Source organism: Nicotiana tabacum, chromosome 1 (assembly GCF_000715075.1).
Source record: "Nicotiana tabacum cultivar K326 chromosome 1, ASM71507v2, whole genome shotgun sequence".
NCBI lineage: Eukaryota > Viridiplantae > Streptophyta > Magnoliopsida > Solanales > Solanaceae > Nicotiana > Nicotiana tabacum.
The window spans coordinates 42,501,712-42,521,431 of NC_134080.1; positions in this window are offsets into that span (position 1 = coordinate 42,501,712).

A 19,720-nucleotide genomic window follows, 5' to 3' on the forward strand; every position below is an offset into this window, starting at 1 on the left:
AGATTTTTACGTGGAAAACCCTTCTGAATAAGGGAAAAAAACCACGACCCCGAGAGGAGCAACTGATATCACTATAGTAAGGAATTTTACACTTTGTAGGTCGGAGGTAAATACTCCAAAGACCACTACAACACTCAAAAGAAATAACCCTCTTTTGATATTCCCACCTCACTACAATATCGCTCACTCTCTATTTTCCTCACAGACTATTTTCTTATACCTTGTCTGTGAAACCTCACTCTTTCTTTCTCTCTTTGTTGGTGTGAAGAAATGAGAGTTGAAGCTCTCCTTTTATAGCCAAAGCTTCACCCTCTAAAGCCTACAATATTTGACAATTTACACACATTTTTCACAATTCAACAAAGTTGGCTACCAAACCAAAGAAATTCAACAAGGTTGACTACCAACCAAACCAAGTCAACAAGGTTGGCTACCAAACCAAAGAAAACTCTTATTAGGCACATGCCTAATACTTCTTCAATGAGATGGACATCATCAATCTCCCCTCCAGTCTCATTCATCCAGAGGAGGTAGCACTGTCTTCTAGTTTGAATGCATGCCGACAAGTTCTTTGCATAGCTCGAACTTGTTCCTTGGTACCACCTTGGTCAGCATATCTGCGGGATTCTCATTTGTAGAAATCTTCAAGACTTTTAGAGATTCATCATCTACCATTTCTCGAATCCAATGATATCTCACATCAATGTGTTTGGTCCTTGCATGGTACATAGAGTTCTTGCTAAGGTCTATTGCACTTTGACTGTCACAATAGACGACATACTCCTTCTGATGCAATCCAAGCTCTTGAAGGAATCGCTTGAGCCATATCATCTCCTTGCCAGTTTCTGTAGCAGCAATGTACTCTGCTTCAGTTGTTGAAAGTGCAACGCACTTTTGCAACTTAGACTGCCATGATATAGCTCCCCTGAAAATGTAAACAAATATCCAGTACTGGATTTTCTGTTGTCAATGTCACCTGCCATATCAGCATCTGTATAGCCCTTCAAGATTGGATCAGATCCTCCAAAGCACAAACAATCTCCCGTGGTACCTCTCAGGTACCTGAGTATCCACTTGACTGCTTCCCAATGTTCCTTTCCAGGATTTTCAAGAAACCTGCTGACAACACCAACTGCGTGAGCAATATCAGGTCTAGTACATACCATTGCATACATCAAGCTTCCGACTGCTGAAGCATAAGGAACTTTAGCCATGTTCCCTTTCTCCTCCACTGTTGTAGGACACATCTTCTTACTCAACTTTAGATGACCAGCAAGAGGTGTGCTGACTGGCTTAGCATTCTTCATGTTGAAGCGTTCTAGTACACGTTCAATGTACTTCTCCTGAGATAGCCACAACTTTCTACTTGTTCTCTCTCGAACTATCTTCATCCCTAGAATTTGTTGTGCTGGGCCCAAGTCCTTCATATCAAATGACTTGGACAGATCTCCTTTCAACTTTGCTATCAACCCCTTGTCTTTTCCTACAATTAACATGTCATCCACATACAACAACAATATAATAAAGTTATTCTCAGAAAATCTTTTGAAGTATACACATGGATCAGAATAGGTCTTTAGGTATGTTTGACTTTTCATGAATGAATCAAACTTCATGTACCACTGCCTTGGTGCCTGCTTCAATCCATAAAGACTCTTATTCAATTTGCACACCATGTGTTTCTTTCCAGCTACTTCAAATCCTTCTGTTTGCTCCATATAAATCTCCTCTTCCAAATCTCCATGAAGAAATGCAGTTTTCACATCCAACTGCTCCACTTCAAGATCTAGGCTAGCTGCTAAGCTCAAAATTGTTCGAATAGAAGTCATTTTAACAACGGGGGAGAAAATTTCGTCAAAATCAATACCTTTCTTCTGTTCGAAGCCTTTAACCATCAATCGAGCTTTGTATCTGACCAGCTTGCCATCTCCATCTTTCTTGAGTTTAAAGACCCATTTGCATTTGAGTGGTCTTTTACCCTTTGGAAGTTCAACCAGCTTGTATGTGCCATTTTTCTGGAGAGATTCCATCTCTTCTTGCATAGCTTTCATCCACTGGTTCTTTTCTGGATGGGACAACACCTCCTTAAGACTTTCTGGCTCCCCCTCATCACTGATGAGGACATACTCTGTGGAAGGGTACCTGTGTGACTCTACCCTTGGCCTCTCTGATCTCCTCAGAGGTTGAGGTTGTTCTTCTCCCTGAGTGGGGTGCTCCACTTCCTCGACACCTTCATCAAGTTGCTCCCCCTGCTCAATAACCTCACCAGGTTGCTCCCCCTGCTCGGCAACCTCGTCGGTCGTACTTTCTGCACTTGTGGGATTGTTAGAAGTAGAAGGAATAGTAACAAAGTTAGGAATTATACCATTCTTCGCCTTTTCTGACATATCAGCAGCAGTTCCAACTTCACTTTCTCGGAAGACTACATCTCTACTTCTGATGACCTTCTTCTTTACAAGATCCCACAGTCTGTACCCGAACTCTTCATCTCCATATCCGATAAATATGCAGGGAATAGATTTATCATCCAGCTTTGTTCTCTGCTCTTTTGGTACATGTGCAAAAGCTCTGCAACCGAACACCTTCAGATGCGAGTAGGACACCTCCTTGTTGGTCCAGACTCTCTCTGGGATTTCAAACGCCAACGGAACTGATGGACTCCTATTGATTAGGTAACAGGCTGTCTGAACTGCTTCACCCCAGAATGACTTAGGCAGTTTAGCCATTCTGAGCATGCTTCTCACCTTCTCCACAATGGTGCGGTTCATCCTCTCGGCTACGCCATTGTGCTGTGGGGTTCCAGGAACTGTCTTTTCATGTCTGATCCCATGACTTGAACAATACTCTTCAAATTCCCTTGAAGTGTACTCACATCCATTGTCACTTCGGAGACGCTTTAGCTTTCGACCCGTCTCCCTTTCTACTAGAGCATGAAACTTCTGGAAAACTTGAAACACCTGATCTTTGGTTTTCAAAATATAAACCCATAATTTTCGTGAAGCATCATCAATAAAAGTAACAAAATATTTGTTACCGCCCATTGATTCAATTTCCATTGGGCCGCAAACATCAGAATATACTAAATCAAGTATATTCAATTTTCTTTCAGACGATGTCTGAAATGAGACTCTATGCTGCTTACCAAATAAACAGTAGTCACAAGGTTTTACCGTTGTACCTTTGGCATAAGAAATGAGTGATTTCTTGGCAAGAATCTGCAATCCCTTCTCGCTCATATGACCCATTCTTTTGTGCCACAAATCTACAGAAATCTCATCTTGTGCCGCGTTCAATTCACCTTGGCATATTTCTGCATTTGTCCTGTACAACGTGCCACGAGCAACTCCCTTTGCAATCACCAATGATCCCTTAGTGAGTCTCCACTTTTGATTTGCAAAATAGCTCTCGTATCCATCTCGGTCTAAAGCAATTCCCGAGATCAAGTTCATCCGTAAATCAGGTACATGCCGCACATCCTTTAGAACCAATGTGCATCCGACATTTGTCTTGATACAAATGTCACCAATCCCCGCAATCTTTGAGTAACTTGTGTTACCCATTTTCACTGTGCCGAAATCACCTGCTACATATCTGCAAAAAAGATCTCTTACCGGTGTGGCATGGTGAGATGCCGCTGTGTCAACCACCCATTCCGACTCTGAACCTGACAGGTGCATGCATTCCTCTTCCTCATTTATAAAGAGGACAACATTATCATTATTTTGCACCATGGCGGCTGTGTTGTCGTCATTCTTCTGGCCACTGGTTTCACCTTTGCCCTTCCTTGGATTTGGGCAATCTCTTTTGAAGTGACCTGGTTGATTACAGTTGTAGCAATTTCTGACTCTTGATTTGGATCGGTTCTTTGACTTCCCACGAGCTCCGGATCTACCATAGTTGTTCGAACTCCTTTGATAACTCCTGCCTCTACCTTCTGTGATGAGAGCCTGTCCTTGATTTTCAGGCTTCTTTCTCATCTTCTCATTGAGTAGAAGAGCCGATGTGACATCTTTCAACTCAATAGTAGTCTTACCGTGCAGGATGGTTGTTGCCAAATTATCGTACGAAGATGGCAACGAGTTCAATAGCAAGATGGCTTTATCTTCTTCCTCGATTTTCACTCCGAGGTTGGCAAGCTGTGTGATTAGTCCGTTAAACACATTTAAATGTGACAAAAAATTCGTACCTTCACTCATGTGTAGGGCGTATAACTGCTTCTTCAGGTACAATTTATTTGTCAGCGTTTTGGACATGTATAGGCTTTCCAACCTTGTCCAAATTCCACGTGCAGTGTCTTCATCAATGATGTTATTTACCACATCATCTGATAAGTGCAACCTGATTGCACTAGCAGCTCTTTCATCCAAGTCAGCCCAATCCTCAGCTTTCATGGTATCAGGCTTTTTGGAATCAACATCTAGAACCTTGTGTAATCCTTGTTGGATGAGCAGATCTCTCATCCTTCTTTGCCATGTTGAGAAACCGTTATCTCCATTGAATTTTGCTACCTCGTACTTTACTCCGGACATTTTTATTTTTCACCAAGTATAGTACTACCGACAGTGAATAGTATTTCAGTGAACGAGCAGAACCTGTGCTCTGATACCAGTTGTTGGGAATAAACCCCTTACCAAAATAATATTCACGGTAATAAAGCGGAATAATAATGTAGCACCGAGATACGGTAATTAACAAGAATAAAAGAGTAACAATGACACCAAGATTTTTACGTGGAAAACCCTTCTGAATAAGGGAAAAAAACCACGACCCCGAGAGGAGCAACTGATATCACTATAGTAAGGAATTTTACACTTTGTAGGTCGGAGGTAAATACTCCAAAGACCACTACAACACTCAAAAGAAATAACCCTCTTTTGATATTCCCACCTCACTACAATATCGCTCACTCTCTATTTTCCTCACAGACTATTTTCTTATACCTTGTCTGTGAAACCTCACTCTTTCTTTCTCTCTTTGTTGGTGTGAAGAAATGAGAGTTGAAGCTCTCCTTTTATAGCCAAAGCTTCACCCTCTAAAGCCTACAATATTTGACAATTTACACACATTTTTCACAATTCAACAAAGTTGGCTACCAAACCAAAGAAATTCAACAAGGTTGGCTACCAACCAAACCAAGTCAACAAGGTTGGCTACCAAACCAAAGAAAACTCTTATTAGGCACATGCCTAATACTTCTTCAATGAGATGGACATCATCACTTGATACACTATGGTATTACAAAAGTTCAGCAGGAAGGACATGTAAATACTTCCAAAAAGAAACATACGGCAGGAAATAGAGTAGAGAAGAAAAGGCTAGCTTCTTGGTTATTCATTATTATATTATATTACAAGATAATGTTGGATACTATCTTCTTGGGCTGGCCAGTGGCTCACTACCGAATTCAAATATGAAAGGAAAAGCCCACATCACAAAAATCTCAGTCTATGACAGTTCACAAGGCATAAATTTCTTTGTTTTGGATGGTATTAGTTGGATTTAACCCAACTTGTGCTTTCCCCCCTTTCAACCCCTTGCTTGTTACTACTATCTTTTAAGTAATATACAATTCAATTATAGAAATAAAATAATTGACAAAAGGTAAAATTTGCTTTTTGACTCTAAGTTTTCCTTATCTTTAAGCATCGTATTTAAATATGAACAAAATCATAGTAATAAATTGGTTGAATAAACCAAGGGGACATAATATCTCCAATTCCTACTTAACCCACCAATATTCTTTACCCATTCTATGCAAGTTGTATGTGGGCACAAGCCATAATCCATTTTTTATTTGTTAAATCTAGCAGTAAATTTGAATTTGAATTTAAAATTAGTGTATTCCATATTTTTTGGTAATTAGAATTAGTATATTCCATTTACATATACCCTTTGACTTAAAAATTACTCAAGAAATCTTCTATTTGCCCCCAAAGCAGGAAAATATGGAGAGTTCAACAACCAATGCTGAAAACCGCACTACTTAAATGGAAAAGTTAATGTTTCTACCTAATGCTTATTTTAAGGTAGTTTGTGAATTTTATGTTGGACAATGTCATACTTTTGCAAGAGTGTCAATTTAGCAAAAGTGGCTTTCTTTCCTTTCAAATTTTATCCCTCCACCTTACTTTCTTGCCTTTTACTAGCTTTTCTCTCTTTTCCTTCTCTTTAGTGTCTAACTGACTTTTTGTTTTGGTTTCTGTTTGATATTTGTACAGGCGTCCGATTAAATTCGGATTTGCATTGGAAAATTTTACATTAAAGCTAAAATGCTCGCTAACAAAAGAATGATTTCATACCCAAAACTCAAATCTGAAATTTCTGGTTAAGGTTGAAGTAGTATTTACTACTCCACTACTAACCCTTATTGGTAACATAAACTGACTTTGCTCATTCATTTTTTAACATAACTAATCTCATCGCGCGTGTACCTTGTCTGAATTGGTTAATAACTTTTTAAAAGTCATATAAATTTTAAAAGTCCTCGATCATCCACCAATATCTTAAAAAAATCATCAACCAAATATTCCTCTCGAAGAAGCAAAATAAATCTAAGCATCAACATATTGCTACCAACATACCCTATCACAACACTCAATTTAACACTGACATAGTCTTCAAAGAAGAAACCTCTATCCTAGGAGTATTTCCTTAAAAATTCTTTGCATATTTTACTTTAAGAAAAATCAATTTCTTCTCCTAGATTTTGTAATTTTGAAATATGCTGCTATTTAGCTGGTTTCAATTTTTTTTAAAAAAAAATAATCAGAGTAACAAAATATTGAATTATACATATGTAAGATTATTGGAATTTGGTTTCCTTTCTTTCCTTTTCGCTATTTTGAAATTTAACTAATGTAACTTAGTTGGGTTTAATTTTTAAAAGAAAGATAAGAATAACCAAAATACTGAATTATTCGTTGTGATGATAATTTAATGTTTGATTTTAACTTGGACTCCACGAAGACTTGGTATAAAAAACAAATATACATGTACGACTCTAGTGGTGAAGAAATTCGGGATGGAGTAGAATTTTGTTACATACACGTGTAATTGCTCATTTTTCGGGTAAGTATTAATTGTGATGATACATTAATGATTGTTCTGATTGAAGTAAAATAGAATTATTACGGGATGTGGGGTGTCAATGGTTCGGTTCAGCCGGTTATTTTATAAAATTTGTACCATACTAATTTTTCGGTATTCTATTATGTATAACCAAAATTAGACTTTTCGAAACCGTCCCAATCATGTCGGTTTCTCTTCGATATCGGTACGTTTCAGTTAATTTTCAGTATTTTTTTTAATATCATGTAAATTCACCAGTAGAAGTAGAAGAGCAATAATATACGTTCTTTTATAGGACTTAGCAAAACTCTCTAGACATTTTTACTGTTTAAAGGGTGATGAATTTAAAAAAAATGGCTAAAGTATAGATACATCTACTATTCTACAATAGCGTAAAAGAAATCAAACAAAGGCAAATAAAATATTAATCATACGAGTTGAAAGATATACCAAGCTGGGACGACTCAAGAACAAATTCTATAGAAGATTAAATATTCAAAAAGATAAATCTAAATTATATGAAAGGAAATATATTCAATACATTGTAGTTTGCTACTCATAATCGCTAGAATACTTTGTGTCTTGCTAATAAATATACTTGAAATAACTTAATTTAAGTAGAAGTAGCATAATAGGTTTTAGAAATTAGTATTTTGAGTTTAATTACTTGTTGGCTTGTAATAGTTTTCATAATTCCAAGGCTCAAAAAAAATTTAATGCATTATTATTTTTAAACTTACTAAGTAAATATATTTTATGCATGTAAAATTTATTCGGTACGGTTCGGTTTTTTTCGGTTTGTTTTTATAAAATAAAAAACCTACCGTAATTATCTGTGCGGTTATAGATTTATATAAAAACCTACGGTTTCTTAAAAAGAAACCTAAAAATCGGTTCAGTGCAGTACGGTTTGGTCGATTTAGTCGGTTTTCGAATATCCATTGACACCCCTAACGGGATGGAATAGAATTTTGTTACATACATTAATGTTTAATTCTAACTCGGGTTTGACAAAAAATTAATATACACAAATTTATTCAAGTCTCCAAATTTGGAATGAAATTAAAGAAAATAAAATATCTAAATTAGTTGCAATTACAATTTTATTCAACATATATGATATTTATGAAGGGTAAAAAAGGCGAACGACATTTCGCTAAAGGCCTTCGTGCTTTTAATATAGTATAGATAGATATAAATATAGATATAGATATAAATATAGATAGATAGATATAGATATAGATAAACGCTTCTAATGACAGGACAGGAGTGAATTATGGTTGTGGTACAATAGCCGATTAATATAAAAATTTTAAGATTCTTGCACATTTTTAAAAAATACATGTAATAACCTTAATTATAGGACTATTTTTAAAATATGTTATCCCTCCTAAAACATATCACTTAATTAATATTGCACTAATTGCGAAAATACGGTTAGATTTGAAATATAATAATAGAGTAGGAACCAATATCGAAGACAACAACTTCAGTTAGTATCGAGTAGATCCCGAAGCGAACGCGATCAACGGAGGCAAACGAATGTTTGGCATCAAATGACATTTAATGAAGAATGTTACCTGATGTGTGGCTATAATTCATGGTTTAGCACATTATTCGCCTTGCATTTTATACGTTTAATAATAAATTTACTTTATTTGCGCGCAATAGGTCCATTTTATGTGTCGGTGAATTGGAGATAAAAGTAGAGAAAAAAGATACTTACAAGACGAAAACGTGTGCGGGAGCAATTGAACAAGAGAAGCTGGCGACGCTAGGCTTGTAACTGGCGATAGACTAGCGAGGCAATGTAGAGGCCAAGCTTAACTAGGCGTTATGCCTGACGACAGGTCTGGGCGAGATTCATTCCGAGTTTTGAAGACTTAGTTCGTCTCCTGATTTGACTAGGATTTGACCTACACGTTTAGGTCTTTTCCTACACATATAAATAGACCTAAAATGCCACTTTGAAGGACTTTTGCAACCGGAGACAAGGATAGCTCGTGGAACAACCGTTGTGAGTTAGAATCATTGATTTTTACATCCTTTCATCTTTACTTTGTATTTTAATTATGCAAAATACTTTGGATATTGTTGCTATGAGTATGAGTAGCTAAACTCTTAATCTAGGGTATTGATGGAACCTCTTGGAGGATGATTTTCCTGTTACGTTAACATAGATTTTCCATAGTATTTTCTCTATTTGTTCAACTATATTATTATTGATGTTGATTGAATGGACCTCAATTAACTGTGACTATTTAGTATGTATTACTCGAGAAAGAGTGCGTATTTAGGTAGTTGTTGAACAACATCACTCCTCACGTATATGATAGATCAATACGAAGGGTTTAAAGGTGGGATTAAGGATAACGAAATATTGATGTGATCTGAGTGAGTTGTACCTTAGGCCAGCTAGCATAATTCGGGAGAATATATCTAGTATATTGTGGTAATTACTCAGGAGAGAGATACGACAGTCAGAGTGCTCATGATCAGTAGAGAAGACTTAGGCAAATTTATAAAAAAAAAACGTAGCGGAAAGGATTCCGACAATAGGGGAAATCATTCCAATTCTTGTCTACAACCCGTTCGTAGTTACTTATTGTTTATTGCATTTTCATTATATAATATTTAGTTAATAAACATCCAATTTATTACTTAAATATTTCTGAAGATTGATTGCATGAATTTGTGCGAGTTTAGTAGCTGTGTTTAATAGGTTAATTTCATGTGGGATTCAACTCCGGACTTATTAACCGGAATATATTTGCAACGACCGCTTAGTCATTTTAATAAGGCATAGTTGCGCGTGATCAAATTTTGGCGTCATTGCTAGGGAGTTAATGGTGTTATTAATTACAGCTAAAAGAAGTGTTAAAATTCTTAGTGTAGTCAATTTTCTTCAATTTAAACTAAATACATTGAAATTCTAACGTTTGTAGTCTTGGGTGTTATAGGTGCATGCCTAGAAACTCCTCAAGAACTGGTGAATTGTTCGAAGCATTATCAGATCCTGAGAAAGTTTTCAAGGCACTAAATCGTGCAAACAAGAAGGGCAAACATCAACAGAACTCAACAGAACAAATCGAACCAGACATGATGGGAATGACCCGAACAATCAGGGTGGGGTGCCTCTTGTGCCAAAATCAGCATTGTATATTTGGGCACAACCCACCGCCGACAACCTATCAACCGTAATTGCAGTCCCTCAAATACAAGCGGAATCATTTCAAATCACAAACAACATGCTGCATTTGTTGTAGAACAAGGGATTGTTCTCAGGGTCACACATTGAAGATCCTCAGCAGCATCTGAAGAATTTCCTGTCGATATGTGTCACACAAAGGCAACCTAATGTGACACCGGAAGCAATAAAGATGTTGTTGTTTCCATTCTCGGTGACGGGAGAGGCTCAAATTTGGCTTAATTCACTCCCCATAAACTCCATCACTACTTGGGAGGAATTAGTCAAGCAATTTGTGAACAAGTTCTACCCACCCAATAAGACAGCTAAATAAATTGATGAGATATTGAGCTTCAGGCAGAAACCGACAGAAATATTACAAGAAACATGGGAGAGGTTCAAGGGTATGTGTCATGACTCGGATTTTTCACCCTCGGAAGTCGTGATGGCGCTTACTAATGAAAGCTAGGCAAGCCAATCATTATAATTATCTAACCCCTTTCATTTTTTGAATCCCTTAACAATTGTGAGTTAATATTTTATAAACAGCGGAAATAATAAAGCGGAAGAATGAGATGTAACAATTTAAAATAATACCGATACAATTCCATAAACAAAAGCTATCCAGAATTGGTGTCACAATCTCACAGACTAACTACGATTATTGCAAATAGTGGTCTGAAAGATAAGTACAAGTCGTTTCTGAAATACATAAAAGAAACAGAATGGAAAGATAGAAGGAGACACCAAGGCCTGCGGACGCCTGCAGGACTACCTCGGGTCACCTGATGGACTGAAAGCAGCAACCTCACTGTGGTCCAAAAGTGCAGCACCGGGATCTGCACACAGTGCAAAGTGTAGTATCAGCACAACTGACCCCATGTGCTGGTAAGTGCCTAACCTAACCTCGGCGAAGTAATGACTATGCTAGGACAAGACTACCAAATAAACCTGTATAGTTATATCATATACAACAAGTAATAATGACAGAAACTAGCAGTTAAAGATGGGAAGAGGAAACATGCTACGGGGAATATCATGTACAAACAAAATCTCAATAAAGAAGTGAAATGAACACGAAAATTCAACTGTAAGCAAGGATAAGGAAATCAAAGACAAGTGCACGACATCAGCCTTCGTGCTTTTACTCTCGTCCTCACCATAGAATCAATATAATCGGCACGACATCACCCTTCGTGCTTTTACCTCACATAATCATGGAACGAAATTATCCTTCGTGCATTATCACTCATATCATGGCACGTAATTGTACATCGTGCGACACGACATCACCCTTCGTGCTTTTACCTCACAATATCGGCACGACATCACCATTCGTGCATTAACACTCTCTCATAAATATCATGCACGACATTATCCTTCGTGCTTTTACACTCTTTCTTACCCAAGCAACAATCACAAGGCAATACGGGCAAGAGAATCAATAAAATCACAATAAAATCCCGGCAAGGAAACAATAGCATAACAACAATATCCCAGCAAAGGAAAATAATATCATGAGTAATAACATCCCGGCAAGGGAGATAATATCAAGAGCAATAACATCCCAGCAAGGGAGACAATATCATAAACCTCTTATCTTTACAACAATTACTTCACAACTCAATTCTCAACTTGAGCCAACGCTCTACAATGTTCAATTACCAATAATACTTCCACAAGCCTTGTTCAACAATAGAAATCATCATATAAAGCATGAACAAAACGAAATAGAGTCACATCAATCATAGTATAAGACTCACGGGCATGCTTGACACCGACGTATAGATACTCGTCACCACACCTATACGTCGTACTCAACAATTATCACATAGCATATAAGACACAACTCATATTCCCTCAAGCTAAGGTTAGACCAAACACTTACCTTAATGCCACGAACACAATTCAAGCCTCAACTACCGTTTTACCTCTTGTTTCCACCACCAATTCGCTTGTATCTAGCTACAATTTACTTAACGATATCAATAAATGCTAAATGAGTCAATTCTAATGCATGAAAATAAGTTTTCTAAAGATTTCCCCAAAAAGTCAAAAATCGACCCGGGCCCACATGGTCAAAACACGATATTCGAACCAAAAACCCGATAACCCATTCCCCCACGAACTCAAATATATAATTTGTTTTGAAATCGGACCTCAAATCGAGGTCCAAATCCTCAAAATTTAAAAATCATAAGTTCTACCCAAAACTCCCAATTTCTCCCGTTAAAACCCTTGATTTTGAGTTGAAATCATGTGAAAAGATGTTATAGATTAAAGAAAATGAGTTAGAAATGACTTACAATCGATTTGGAGAAGAACTTTTCTTTGAAAAATTGCCAAGAGAGCTTAGGTTTTGAAGGAGTTTGAAAAACGCGTCTAATTTCTAATTCACTGGTCGCAGATGTCGCAATTGCGACAGGGTTCGCAATTGCGAACCCCTTCAGGACCTGCTACCTTCGCATTTGCGAGAGAACCGTCGCATTTGCGATAGAAGTGTCGCATTTGCGACCAAGGCCTGCCTAGGCTAGGTTCGCATTTGCGACACCTGGGTCGCATTTCCCATGCCTGAGAACTTCGCAATTGCGAAGCCTGAGGCCTGGGCAAAATATCAGATACCAGAAACTTTTTCCTAAGTCCAACTTCACTCCGTGGCCTGTCCAAAGCTCACCCGAGCCCTCGGGGCTCCAAACCAAATATGCACACAAGTCCAAAAACATCATACGGACTTGCTCGTATGATCAAATCATCAAAATAACATCAACAACTATGAATTAAACCTCAAATTCATGAAATCATTCAAGAACATCAAAATTACTATTTTCTAAACTATAGGTACGTTTTATACCAAACCAACTCCGATCTTTACCAAATTTTACAGATTCAACTTAATTATTATTTCAAACTTGTACCGGGCTCCGGAATCAAGATACGAGCCCGATACCATCAAGAAAATGCATCAATTCACTTCTAAAAACCTTTTTATTTTCCAGAAATAATTTTCTTTAAAAATTTATTTCTCGGGCTTGGGACCTCGGAATTCAATTCCGGGCATACGCCCAAGTCCCATATTTTACTACGAACCCTACGAGATCATTGGATCACGGGTCCGGGTCCGTTTACCAAGAATGTTGACCAAAATTAACTTTATTCAATTTTAAAAGCCAATTTCCATATTTTATTTAGTTTTCACATAAAAACTTTCCGGAAACGCATCCGAATTGCACACGCAAATCGAGGTGAGATAAAAAGAGATTTTTAAGGCCTCAGAACACAGAATCAACTTGTATAACAAGTGATGACCTTTTGGGTCATCACAGTATGTTGGTTAAGTATCCACATCATTACCCAGTATTAAAAATGCAGTCATTCGCAGAAAATTTTGACATTCATGACATGTCGTTACATATTCATTAATGACCTTTTTATTGTCATTTAAGAGGGGCTTGATCCTGGGATCATGTTCCCTAGGTATAGCTATAAATAGTGACTTCAACAATCATTGTAGGACACGAAATCATAGCAAAACTTATGCTACACATTATTCTCAAGCTAAATAGTACTTTATTTTTTGTCTAATATTGTCCTTATCACTCTCTTTGGAAGCTTTGCTCCCGGTACCAGGCTACCTGTTGTTTATTTCGATTTCAACACTAAATCTTATATTTTCATTTAATTTATTTACCATTTTGGGATCAAATCAGTTCGCTCGTCTATAAACCACATAACGAATTCAACTGTACCATTTTACGGGTAAACATTACCAAATTATATTTATTTATCATGGTTAATTAATTTAATAAGATAAAAATATTTATTAATCAACAACGATTAAGTAAAAGGAGTCTATGAATAAATATATGTCATATATTTATCGACTTGATTTAATATCGAATGCAAATAAACTTTTACTCATCTGAATATGGAACCTAATTAATGTTCATTGGCTGGACTTTTAATTTGTTTTATCTCAGCAAATATTTCGATGATTCTTACAAATTAATGCCGAATGTTTATAGTGGAGAATTCGTGTCAAACTAAATTCGTATATCACGCATAAGTTTGTCTAATATCAGTAGTTGCTGTAAAATAACAGATATTGATTAAATTACAACATCCATAATTGGAGATCTTTTAGATTTGAAAAATCTCAACTTCCACAGCTGGTCTATGACAAAAAAGAGTACGATATGCTAATCCAATTGTAATGACGGGATGTACTTGTCACTATGATGTTAATCTTGATTAATTTTTATTAATTTTGTTGTCTATGCCAAAGTTGGGGCCATTATTTAACACAACATAGGACTCCATTATTAAATTGATTCGCTTGATTTGTCATTTCCAGACTACTAGTGTGACTTTGTGATATCGACATACGAGAATAAGTCTTTAGTTATTTATAAATTAACAGTTCTAGAAAACTAATCATTTTATACTTAGATAATAATCCCAAGAAATAAATAAAGAGAAAGTGGACGTTGAATAATGAGCTATGTTTGGCATCACTATGAATTCCTTTTGTAATCGAAAATAGGGTACATTTATATTAGTGTGTGCATTTGCCTTTATTTACGTACTATGTACTTCCTTTTGTGGTCCTCACTTCTTTGAATTGTTTCATGTAGTGAAAATTATATACTTTTTGCTTCTTATAAAAAAGGACATTATTATTTAAAGAATAAAATAGTTGTTTTTTATAAAATTTTCTCAAATAATTTCAAATTTTGTTACTACAAAAAGGAAAGACTGGTTTATCCTATGTTTTATGTAGTCCCTTAACCTCAACGGAAACTAGTCAAAAAATGTACTCTACCCCCTCACTTCTTGGAATACATTCTTATTATTCAAAACATACTCTAAATTAATAAAAACTTTGTCATAATGGGGTACGTAATTATTTGACTAAATTAATAAAAACCTTCTCATATCCAATCCTATCACCGCTCCTCCATTTAACAATTCAGATTCAGTGTCAGATAAATTATGGGCAAAATCAATTCTCATCGGCATATAGTACGAAATTTAATATTGAAGTGGGAATCAAGGTCAGCATGCATCCCCTGGTCCTTTCCATGTTAAGAGAAACAAAATAAAAATAAAGAAATATGGTTAATTTTCTTTTTCGTAATTAGAGAAACCTTTATTACCAATTTAAAATGACAAAATAGTTAATTGAAAATAAGTACTATTAATAAATTAAGAAGATGCAGCGTGCTAAAGTAGATAAAAGATTCGAACACTTTTGTTATTCCCTTTGTTTCAACTTTAACGTGTTGCTTTGATTTTGAAGGTATATTAAGAGAGAAATTCAAAAATTGAATCGTGCAGTACTTAACATTAGGGGTGTACAAAAAAATCGATAAATCGCACCAAACCAATAATTCGAGTTAACCCGGAAAAAAAAAATTCGATGTGGTTTGGTTTGATTTGATTTGATATTGGAAAATAAAACCCGACCATAATTAGTTTGGTTTGGTTTTAACTAAAAAAAGTCAAACTGAAACCAAATCAACCCGATGGTGAATTTATATAATTTTTAAATTTAATATTTTATACATATAAATATTTATTGTAATATAATCTATAAATATTTCTTAAACTTTTTCACAGTTTTATCTTTTAACGTAGTATTTTAAGTTTAGACTCAATATTCTTGAATGGTAATTAAAGTTTAAAGCCTATAAATGTAGTAACTTAAACAAAGTTCAAATCAATACTAATGCTAACAAAAAAAATTCAATTCAATACTAGGAATGACGATAGTGTTGGATAATTTTTTTAGTTTTACAGTAGTTTATAATGAAAATGCATAATTTATTTTGTCTTTTTTCTTTAGTACTTAGTTATGTAATTAATACAGATACTTATTAGCTATACTTATTTTAGCATGACCTATATAGTATTTTTAGATTATGTTAATTTTCGTTATGGCTTATTAATTAGCAATATTTATTTTATGTAATTTTATTATTTTATCTTTGTTATTGAATATTTTAGTATATTGCTATGACTTATCTCATATTATTGTGTTAGTTTCTTGAAAAATACATTATATAGTTATATTTTATTAAGACTTAAGAAATATTTGGAGCACAAGTTACATATTTCATGTTATGAAGACTTTATCGGGGAAAAACCCGAAAACCCGAAAAGACCCGAAAAATCCTAGAAAAATCCAGATTGAAAACCCGACTTTGTTGGTTTAACTTGGTTTATAAATTTAAAACCGACATCATTAATTTGGTTTGATAATTGAAAAATCCGAACCAATCCGACCTATGTACACCCTATTAAACATATTTTGGCCTGCATTTTACGTTTTAGTGTTTATGATGATATCATTAAAAAATTTACAGCTGGAAGAGTAATGGAGTCACGTGATTTTTCAATTTGTACTAAAATTCTGTGTAGTGATTTGCTACGACTTATGACAAGAACATCTATCAAAAACTCTTCGTCTGGTAAGGTTTAAAAGAATAATACGGAATAAGGTGTATTAGTAATGCATGTATTAATAATGAATGAATCAGTAATGCAAACATTAGTTATGTAGATATTATTTCTTATTTATTGTTTGGTATGGTATATTAAAAATTATAATGCACTGAATAATTTTTAAGAAAAATAGTTATTTACAAAAATGCCCTCCATATTCTTTAGCTTTAAGGAATTTTAAGGACAATTTTATCTTTAACCATACTAATGCATGCATTAATAGCCTTGGTATTACTAATGTCATGGTTTTCTATGCATTACTTATACACAGAGGCGGACCTACGTTGTTGGTCGAGGGATCACGGGACTCCGGCCAAGACAAAAATTATATATATATATATATATATATATATATATATATATGTTATATATATTTGTACACATATATAAGACCCCTTAAATATTTTATTTGTGACCCCTAACACAAAAGGGCAGACACCGAGAAGTGGTTGCTCCTCCTTTTTTATTTTAGTTGTTCTCCTCATTTTATTTATACACAAATTGCTTTACTTTTTACTTTTATCTTCGTCATTTTTAAATTCAATTATGGTTTAGCATTAATATATAATAGTCAACTTTATTTAGTCTTTTTCAAATTTCTCCTAGAAATTAAAAGTTTCAAATTGCAACTTATCGCTCTACAAATAAAAAAAGACAAATCTTTCTGCAACAACATTACTTTGACGCACTAACAACTAATTCTTTGACTATCAACATATCCTTGATCTTGATTTCTTTAGTAAGTTTTTGATAATTTAAAGTTTGAACGCCCTTTTGATTGTTGATACTTTTTTTTAATTGAAAACTCGAAATTTTAAAGTATGAAACTTGCTTAATCAAACACCTTCCCTTCGTATAACACTCATTTTGCAAAGAAATCTCTCTCTGTTTGATGATTTTTTTTTAGAACTTCTTTTTGTTTATACTTGGATGATAAGTCATCATAATCATTAAATTTTCAAAGAGTTGTACGCTGAATTTTATTGCTAGTGATTAGCATACAGTAGTGCCCCGTCGTGCTAAAATCCTGGATCCGCCTCTGCTTATACATAGGATAATACCAAATATGATGTATAACTAATAGACATGTTGAAAAAATATATCAAATAAGGTATTAATAATACACAGAGCTAGTGCTTGCATTATTTTTTCTAATACCTCCTACCAAACGACCCCTTAGTATCCGTCAAAATTTATGAACAATTTGTTATAAAGTTATGACACAACTTGACACTAGAATATTTTGTACTAAATTCTTGGTGATCCATGATGAGTTATAGCAAGACAAGTCTTTCGGTGATCTTCCAGGAACTGAACTCCAACTTATGGCGGAGAGGCAATTTTTGCACCACACTTTTTAATAGAGTCAAATATTAAATAATGGGATCAGAATAACCTATTTGTATAAATATATATACCTCTGGTTAATAGATGAAGGGACATCATCTATTTCATCACATTCTTTGCTAGTAAATTCAAATTTTCTCACCATATTATGTTTCATTATCAGTGTACTCTTAAAAAAAACATTCTCCGTTTGAAAAGAATGGCAAAACTCAGATAATAATATCATTCTTTTTAGAATGAAGGAAAAGCAAAATATAGTACTAATGGGTTCCTCCTATACAACCCTAGACAAAAAAATAAATAAATGTAATCATAGGATTAGGTAGAATTTAAAATCAGTTAGCTCTCTTTGGATGCTACATTAAAAGTTTCTATTGTTATTGGGAATTAATTAAGGGGTAACATAACATGCAGCAACAGTAGTATATCTAGTTACATAGTAAAAATTATTAGAGTCCCAGAATTAAGAGCCAGCAAAAAGTGAGCTGGCCACATGGGAGAACAATTCCACCCTACACAAATCAAAATGTATGTAGCCATGGCCGCTGTCACCACCACGTACCCTCTTACTTTCCCATGTGATATGAACTATATTTGCACCTCTACCACCCAAACACTTTATATCCCCCACATAAATACAATGAAATTAGTGTAATAAATAAATAATTTAAATTTCATGGATATACAAAATTTTGATGCTTAATTTTCGTGCTATGAACAATCAACAATTAGATTATGTGTATTGCATTATGGTAATCATGATCCATAGTTTAAATCAAATTATATGCTTCATTTCTGCACGATTTTACCAGTTCATCTTCTTTATTTTTTGCTGCAATTGTAATGGATAAATTTTACAAATGGTCATATAATTATGATTTATTTTTCACCAAAGTCATATAACATTATTTTCTCACACAAAAATTATAAAATTTTCACTAACTCACATAAAAACCATAATGATAAAAAAATATATATAATTTTCCGGTAGTATTTTCTTATTTCACGTTTTTTTATTTTTTATTTTCAATCTAATAAATAATAATCCAACTAAAATAGGAATGACTCAACCCGACCTGGCCCACCCGACCCAATACTCATATATATAAATTAAAATAATACTAAAAATGAATAATAAATCCTTCAAAACATGATACATGAAATGAAACAATAAAAGAAGAAGAACAATATTGCAGAGCCGGCCAATCATTTTTGTATTAATTTTCTTTAAAATAGGAATGACTTAACCCAACCCGACCCAATACCCATATACATATATTAAAATCAATACTAAAAATAAATTCTTCCCACACAAAAAAACTTAGTTTGAAATGCATGATATTCTGACAAGAAAAGAAAAGAAATAACATGTCTCACTTATTTTAAAATGAAATTCTGCGTTCTGAGGCTTTAAAAACATCTTTTAGCATCACCTCGATTTGCGTGCACAGTCCGGGCGCGTATCCGGAAAGCTTATATGTAAAAATCTGTGAAAATGATAAATTTTGACTATAAAATGAATTAATTTGACTTCAGTCAACATTTTGAGTAAACGGACCCCGACCCGTGAATTGACGGTCCCGGAGGGTCTGTAGGAAAATATGGGATTTAGATGTA